At 41.7% G+C, this 9,328-nt stretch overlaps 1 pseudogene; it reads right to left on the bottom strand.

The window, feature by feature from the left end:
- Window positions 1-7,608: 7,608 nt before the first annotated feature.
- On the bottom strand, window positions 7,609-9,328 carry LOC127670597 (peptidyl-prolyl cis-trans isomerase FKBP3-like; annotated as a pseudogene).

Genomic DNA, 9,328 nt, shown 5'->3' with positions numbered 1-9,328 from the left:
ATATCACAAATAAGGCTGCTATGAACACAGTGGAACACGTACCTCTGTGGCATGGTAGGACATCTTTTGAATATATTTCCAAGTGTAGTATAGCTGGGTCTTCAGAAATATCTATTTCCAATTTTCTGAGGAAACTCCAGATTGATTTCCAGAGTGGTTGTACCAATTTGCAATTCCAGCAGCAATAGAGGAGTATTCCTCTTTTTCCACATCCCCTCCAACAAGTGTTTTCACCTGAGGTTTTGATCTTAGCCATTCTGGTTGGTGTAAAGTGGAATCTCAGGGTCATTTTGATTTGCATTTCTCTGATCAGGAAGGACTTTGAACATTTTTTTTAGGTGCTTCACAGCCATTCGATTCCTTAGTTGTGAAATCTTGGTTTAGTTCTATATACTTTTGGTTTGGGTTTTTTTTTGTGTGTGTGTGTGTGTGTGTGTGTGTGTGTGTGTTAGCTTCTTGAGTTCTTAATAAATTTGGATATTAGCCCTCTATTGGATGTGGTGTTAGTGAGGATTTTTTCCCATTCTGTAGGTTGTCAATTTGTCATATTGATTATGTCCTTTGCCTTACAGAATCTTTCCAGTTTCATGAGATCCCATTTATCAATTCTTGATGGTACAGAATGAGCCCTTGAACTTCTGTTTAGGAAGTTTTCCCCTTTGCCAGTGGGTTCAAGGCTCTTTCCCACTTTCTTGTCTATTATATTTAGTGTATCTGGTCTTATGTTGAGGTCTTTGACGCACTTGGACTTGAGCTTTGCACAAGGTGACCAATATGGACCTATTTTCATTTTTCTACATACAGACAGCCAATTAGACCAGCACCATTTATTGAAGATGCTTTCTTTTTTCCATTGTATATTTTCAGTTTCTTTGTCAAAGATAAAGTGTCCATAAGTGTGTGGTTTTATTTCTGGGTCTTCAGTTCTATTCCATTGATCAGTATGTCTGTCTCTGTACCAACACCATGCAGCTTTTATCACTATTGCTCTGTAATAAAGCTCTGAAGTCAGGGATGGTGATTCCCCAGCCATTCTGTTATTGTTAAGAACTGTTTTTATATCTTTGCTCCTGTGACTGTGTAGAGGTGTAGACAGGTACACGGGGATCACCCGAGTAGAAGAGCGCTTAGGACACACCCCACCAGGGCTCCACCTACACCCAGGAGCTTGGCAACACCACAGACAGCTTGGCACCTACCTTGCCAGGGGTCATCTACCCTGCAGGGAGGCGGTTAGAGGGAGTCCCGCCTTTAGAGATGAGGCGCCACTATTTTTGCTCCTGTGACACTGTAGAGGTGCAGACAAGTATGCAGAGATCACCTGAGTAGAAGAGGAATCGGGACACGGCCCACCCAGGGTCCCACCTGCACCCAGGAGCTGGGCAGTGCCACCACAACCATCTGTGTACTTAATCTGCTAGGGGATATCTGCTCTGCATTGAGTCCCGAAATTAGAGGTAAGGCCAACATCTTCTCTCCTGTGACTGAGCAGGCTGTTGCAGCCAGGAACACAGAGAACACCCCAGTGTAAGGTCACTTGGGACTTGTTCTGCCAGGACCCAACTTGCACCCAGGAGCTGGGAAGCCCCACAGCAATCTGTGCCAGGGGAAAGCCCGTCACCCAGGGGTGCTGAGATAGGCTTGCAGGCACACAGGAGGTACAAGCACCAGCCAGTGACAGCAAGACCAACTAACACCAGAGATAACCAGATGGCAAAAGGCAAACGTAAGAATGTCACTAACAGAAATCAAGGCAATATGGAGGCCTTCAAGAAGGACATAAATAACTCCCTAAAACAAACACAGGAGAACACACGTAAACGGGGAGAAACCCTTGAAGACCTAAGGGAAAACACAACAAAACAGGTGAACAAAGCCATACAGGATCTAAAAATGAAGTCAGAAACAATAAAGAAATCACAAAGGAAAACTACTCAGGACATAGAACACCTAGGAAAGAAGTCAGGAGTCACGGATCCAAGCATCAACAACAGAATACAAGAGAGAGAAGAGAGAATCTCAGATGCAGAAGATACCATAGAAAGCATTGACACAACAGTCAATTAAAATGCAAAATAAAAAAGCTCCTGACCCAAAACATCCAGGAAATCCAGGACAAAATGACAAGAACAAACCTAAGTTTTATAGATATAAAAGAGAGTGAAGATTTCCAACTTAAAGGGCCAGCAAATGTCTTCAATAAAATTATAGAAGAAAATGTCCCTAACCTAAAGAAAGAGATGCCCATGAACATACAAGAAGCCTACAGAACTCTAAATAGATTTTTACCAGAAAAGAAATTCCTCCCCTCACATAATAATTAAAACACCAAATGTACTAAACAAAGAAAGAATATTGAAAGCAGTAACGGGAAAAGGTCAAGTAACATATAAAGGTTGACCTATCAGAATTACACTGAATTTCTCACCAGAGACTATGAAAGTCAGAAGAGCCTGGGCAGGTATCATAGAGACCCTCAGGGAACACAAATGCCAACCCAGACTGCTATATCCAGCAAATATCTCAATTACCATAGAAGGAGAAACCAAGGTATTTCATGACAAAAACAAATTTACACAATATCTTTCCACAAATCCAGCCTTTCAAAGGATAATGAATGGAAAACAACAACAAAAGGAGGGAAAATACACACTAGAAAAATCAAGAAATTAATCTTCCTTAACAAACCCAAAAGAAGATAATCATACAAATATAAAAATTACATCAAAAATAGCCGGAAGCAACATTCACTATTCCTTAATATCTCCTAACAGCAATGGACTCAATTCCCCAATAAAAAAGATATAGCCTAACAGACTCAGGGTCAAAGACAAACACTACCTCAGTGTAAAAGGCTGGAAAACAGCTACAGACTCATTCTGTCAGAAGAAAACTTCCTAAGCAGAACACCAATGGCTCAGGTTCTGAGATCAATGATTGATTAAGGGAACTTCATGAAACTGCAAAGCTTTTGTAAGGCAAGGGACACTGTCAGCAAGACAAAACAGTAGCCTACAGATTGGGAAAGGACCTTCACCAACCTTGTATCTGACAGAGATTTAGTGTTCAAGAAGTTAAATAGCAACAACCCAAATTAACCCAGTTAATAAATGTGCCACAAAGCTAAACAGAGATTTCTCAACATAGAAATCTCAAATGGCTGAGCAGCTCATAATGAAATGTTCAAAGTCCTTACTCACCAGGGAAATCTCAGCATAACTGAGATTCCATCTTACATAGGTAAGGATGGCTTAGATAAAAAACTCAAGTGGCAGCACATGCTGGTGAGGATGTGGAGCAAGGGGACTTCTCCTCCATTACTGCTGGGATTGCAGATTTGTACAAGCACTGTGGAAATCAAGTTGGCAGTTTTTTTTGAAAACTGAGAATAGTTCTACCTCAAGACCCAGCTATGCCACTCCTGGGCATATACACAAGAGATGCTCCCCATCCCACGAGACACTTGATAATCATCTTCATAGCAGTTGTACATGTAGGAGCCAGAAATTGGAAACAACCTAGATGTCTCTCCAATAAAGACTGGATAAAGAAAATGTTTTACATGTTTGCATGGTATGTACTCACTTGTAAGTGGAGATTAGACATAAGCAACAGGATACTCCTGCTACATTCCACAAACCTAAAGAAGCTACACATGAAGGACGGTACAAGCAAGGATGCTTGAACTTCATGTAGACGGAGGAATAAAATAGTGATAAGAGGCAGATAGATGGAGGAAACTGGGATCTGGGTGGGAGAGGAGATAGAAAGGGGAATGGGGAAGGATCAGGTGTGGGGAAGGACAGAAAGGATGTCTAGAAGCCATTAGAATAAATGGAATTCTGCTTCTCATAGGAGGGTGTATAGGTGACATCTTCAAGAAAAGCCAGAGACCTGGGATAAGGAAGACCCTCAAGAATCAATGGAGATGTCTTTAGCTGTGACTCCAAGAATTGGGGATACAGAAACTGAAGAGGCCACCTCCTAAAACAAGGAAGCAGGAAGACCAGGGGAGTCATAGGGACACCAACTGTCTTAGTCAGGGTTTCTATTCCTGCACAAACATCATGACCAAGAAGCAAGTTGCAGAAGAAAGGGTTTATTGAGCTTACACTTCCACATTGCAGTTCATCTCTAAAAGAGTCAGGACTGAAACTGATGCGGAGGCCATGGAGGGATGTTTCTTAACAGCTTGCTTCCCCTGGCTTGCTCAGCCTGGTCTCTTATAGAACTCAAGAATACAGCCCAGAGATGGTACCACCCACAAGGGGCCCTCCCTCCTGATCACTAATTGAGGAAATGCCTCACAGTTGGATCTCATGGAGGCACTTCCCCAACTGAAGCTCCTTTCTCTGTGATAACTACAGCCTGTGTCATGTTGACACTCAAAACCAGCCAGTACACCAACCCACCTTAAAATTCCAACCAAAAATTTATCCTGTCTGCAAAAAAATGCAGCAATGAGGAATGGAGCAGAAACTGAGGGAACAGGCAACTAATACTTGCCCCCACTTGAAACTCATCCCAGGGGCAAGCAACAATCCCTGACACTATTAATAATACTCTGTTATGCTTGCAGAAGGGAGTCTAGCATGACTGTCTTCTGTCCTCTAAGAGGCTCCACCCAGCAGATGACTCAGACAGATCCAGACAGCATCAGCCAATCTGGATGGAGCTTGGGGAAGAATAGGAAGGATTGTGGGCCCTAAGGGAATGGGAATTCCACAGGAAGACACACAGAATCTACTAACCTGTACCCTTGGGATTCTCAGGGACTGAACCACCAACTAAAGAACACACAGGGGTAGACCTAGCGCTCCCCATACATATATAACAAATATGCAGCTTGCTCTTCATGCATATCTCAAACAACTAGAGCAGGAACTATCTATCCTAAGAGCTGTTTCCTAGATATGGGATATGTTCTCTCTGGGCTGCCTTTTCTGGCCTCAGTAGTAGAGGATGCACTTAGCATAACAAAGACTTGATGTGCCAGGGTAGATGTGTAACCAGAGGTGGCACCCACTGGCTCAGAAAGGAAAGAGGGTTGGGTGATATGAGGGAGTGGCCAGGAAAAGAGCAGTAAATGGTATGTAAAGTGAATAAGTAAAAAGAAATATTAAATAAAAAATATTAAAAAACATTTTTGTTTGCTGGTGCAATTACCTCACAACATGAAGTCATGTGTGCATCCCTGATTTTGTTTATTTGATCTTTTATGGGTCAGGACCAAATTGACCCTATTATTATGGCTCTGTAATACATCTTAAGATATGGAATGGTATTCCCCACAATATTTTCCTCTTTGCTTCTGATGCTATTGGCACCCCGGGGTCTTTTGTGGTTCCATATGAAGGTAAGGTTCACTTTTTTCTATTGAAACGAAGGATGAGATGAGGATTTTCAGGGGGCTGAATCAAACATATAAAAAGTTTTGGTATCTTAGCCATTCTGACTGGTGTAAGGTGAAATCTCAGGGTTGTTTTGATTTGCATTTCCCTAATGACTAATGAAGTTGAACATTTTTTAAGATGCTTCTCCGCCATCCGAATTTCTTCAGGTGAGAATTCTTCGTTTAACTCTCTACCCCATTTTTTAATAGGGTTATTAGGTTTTCTGGAGTCTAACTTCTTGAGTTCTTTATATATATTTGATATTAGCCCTATATCTGATGTAGGATTGGTGAAGATCTCTTCCCAATTGATTGGTTGCTGATTTGTCCTCTTGATGGTGTCCTTTGCCTTACAGAAAATTTGTAATTATATGAGGTCCAATTTGTCAATTCTTGATCTTAGAGCATACGCTATTGGTGTTCTGTTCAGACAGTAGGTGTTGGAGAGGGTGTGGAGAAAGAGGAACACTCTTCCACTGCTGGTGGGATTGCAAATTGGTACAACCACTCTGGAAATCAGTCTGGCGGTTCCTCTGAAAACTGGGCACCTCACTTCCAGAAGATCCTGCTATACCACTCCTGGGCATATACTCAGAGGATTCCCCACCATGTAATAAGGTTACATGCTCTACTATGTTCATAGCAGCCCTATTTATAATTGCCAGATGCTGGAAAGAACCCAGGTATCCCTCAACAGAAGAGTGGATGCAAAAAATGTGGTATATCTACACAATGGAGTACTATTCAGCCATTAGAAACAATGAATTCATGAAATTCTTAGGCAAATGGATGGAGCTTGAGAACATCATACTAAGTGAGGTAACCTAGACTCAAAAGGTGACTCATGGTATGCACTCACTAATAAGTGGATATCAACCTAGAAAACTGGAATGCACCAAACATAATCCATACATCAAATGAGGTACAAGAAGAAAAGAGGAGTGGCCCCTTGTTCTGGAAAGACTCAGTGAAGCAGTACAGGGCAAAACCAGAACGGGGAAGTGGGAAGGGGTGGGTGGGAGGACAGGGGGAGAGACGGGGGCTTACGTGACTTTCAGGGAGTGGGGGGGGCTAGAAAAGGGGAAATATTTGAAATGTAAATAAAACATATATCGAATTAAAAAAAGGAAAAAAAAGTTTTGGTATAATACTCATTCATTTGATGTAATATTCACTTTACCAATCCAGGAATAATACATTGTCTTTATGTCTTTATTCAGAGGTTGAAAGCTTCCATTGTAGATTCCCAGCACTTCTTTGTTGTTTATTTCCAGGCACTTTATTTTCTTTGAGTCTGGTGGAGTGGAGTATGCTCATGATCTTTCTCATTTTTTAATGTTTGATGTATAGAAAAACTATTGATTTATGCATATTGAATATCTATGCTGCCACATTGCTGAATTTGTCATTTCTAGAAGGTTTTTGTTCAGATTCCTGGGATCTCTAATATCTAGCATCTTGTCCAGTGGACACTGGGATAGTTGGATATCTTCCTTCCTGATTGTGTGCCTCTAATTTCCTTCCCTTGCTTATTACCTCAGCTGCACTTTGAGAACAGTGAAGATAGCAAGTGCTATTGACAATGTTTGGGAGCCCCAGGTGTCTCTGTCCCATTACTGAATTCAGAGGGGTTGATTGATTTAATCTTTAATCCATATCAGATAATGTTGGCTGAGGGTTACTCACATATATCTTTTCACTAGGCTGAAGTATTGTCCCTGTGGTTCTACATTCTCCTAAGACTTTTATCATGAGGGCATAACGTATTTATCAAATAAATTTTCTGCATCTAGATGATCTAGATTGGATAATTAAATTCACTAATGTGGCTTATTACATTACAGACTTGCATATATTTAACTATCCTTATATTCAGGTGGTTCAAGTCAACATGGTGGGCCATCTTTGTGATGCATGTTTGTATTCTGTTTGCAAGTATGGTGTTTTTTTTTAACAATCCATGGCATTTTTATTGAGCCGTTTAGTTTATGAGGTAAAAGGAAAAGCAGCTCTCTTGAATACTTTACATGACTGTAGGAATATGTCTGAGACTTAAGGGGAGTTACAGGGAATTAAATTTCTCAAAAGTTGAGATCAAGTAAACAAACTTTAACTCTTTAAATTTTCCTGTTGACTCTTCCCTCACGATAGTAACAAGTTCCAATTGGCCACATTAGGTTTTTATCCTTGCTGACGTCCGATCTGAAGTACAGGTTTCAGTCAATATCTACTAGTTCCACTTCAAAAGTGAGCTTGGAGTTTGGTGGAATTCTGGCATCGGGCTGTCCTTTCTTTCCGTAGGCCCATTCTGGTTCAATCTCCAGTCGAGCCTTTTCTTCTTTATTCATAGTCAAGAGTGCTCCATCCTATCTTCTGTTAACCTTGCCTACTCCAACCTTAAATCTTAAAAGGCTTGGCATTTTTCTTCTTTGACCTTGTTTGAATATTAGGATCAAAAACAGTTCCATCTGGGAGTGTCCCCATTTACCAGCAGTGAACAACATCTCGCTTTTTAGGAATGTTGGTTTTTATCTCCATTTTTTTTAGAATAGATTTTGTATATTTTGGTGGACCCTCGAGAGTCTCCTCAGACTTGGATTCTTTGGGTTTATCGTCACCAAGTTTCACGTTTCTCACCTGTTCAGACGCTTTATTTCCAGTTTCAGCAATTTTGAGACACTTTCAAAAAGATGGTTATAGCACTAACCAAATGGTCCTCATTAGCAGTCTTAGTTACATTTTTTTATGTTTCCCTGTAATTTATGCTCTGTGAGAAACGAATCTGAACCGGGACCCTGCAGAAACTTGATGATGTCCTTCCTTCTTGGGCAGCTGCTCCCTGCTCCACGGTCCATGCACGCTGCGGAACAGCCTCAGCGATCTTCCCCCGCTGCTGCCACTGCACTGTTTGCAAGTGTGTTGTGGAATATTTTTTAGTATTGTATCTTCTTTCTTAATTTCCTCCTTTTCATTTTTTTCTTTCCTCCTCCTCCTCCCCCTTCCTCTTCCTCCTCCTCTTCCTCCTCCTCCCCTTCCTCCTCCCCTTCCTCCTCCCCTTCCTCCTCCCTTTCCTCCTCCCCTCCCTCCTCCCTTTCCTCCTTCCCTTCCTCCTCCCCTTCCTCCTCCTCCCCTTCCTCCTCCTCCTCTTCCTCCTCCTCTTCTTCCTCTTCCCCCCTCCTCCAATCACATTGTGCCTAATGGCGGCGGCCCTGAGGACTGTATAAAGGCCTGCTGCGTGGGTTGCACTTGGTCGTTCTCTCTCCATGTGCAGCGTGACCCATCATGTTAGAATGACAAATTCCTCTTGTTTTTTACATCGATTCCTGACTCTGAGTTTTTCATTCAGGAGATCCTGGTAAGCTAAGGCTCACCAGAGACTTACAGAACAACTAAGTTTGAATTTTTTTTTCTTCAAATTTTCAGGTTTCATTAAATTAAAATATTTGTTTTACTGATTTCTTTTATTAATGTTAGCACTTATAGGTATCTATTTACCTCATAGGACTACTTTAAGTATGTGACACTGATTATGTAATGTTGGAATTTTACGCTTTCACATTTTGAAAATCTTTTTCTTCATTAACATAATTATTCAGTAATGCTTTCTTTTATTTCCAGGAGTTTGTAAATTTCTTGGGGATTTATTTGTTGTTAGTTGTAAGCTTTATTACATTCTGCTCAGATTGTAGTGCCTGAGTTGTTATCGTTCCCTGTCCCCATTCCTGTGAGGTTACAGCTGAGAAGCGGCCAAGGCCACTGCATGTCCTTTTCTGCCTCAGCCTGTGACAACCGTGAGGTACATCAGCCTGTGACAGCCGCGAGGTGCCTCAGCCTGTGACCACCATGAGGTACCTCAGCAGGAGCCACCACTGCGGTGCGCTTACTCTCCACCCTCTTCCTGCCATCAACATGAGGTGCCACAACAGGGGCTGCCAT

The sequence above is a fragment of the Apodemus sylvaticus genome, chromosome 20, assembly GCF_947179515.1.
Source record: "Apodemus sylvaticus chromosome 20, mApoSyl1.1, whole genome shotgun sequence".
Taxonomy (NCBI): domain Eukaryota; kingdom Metazoa; phylum Chordata; class Mammalia; order Rodentia; family Muridae; genus Apodemus; species Apodemus sylvaticus.
This window is presented reverse-complemented; position numbering and strand designations above follow the sequence as displayed.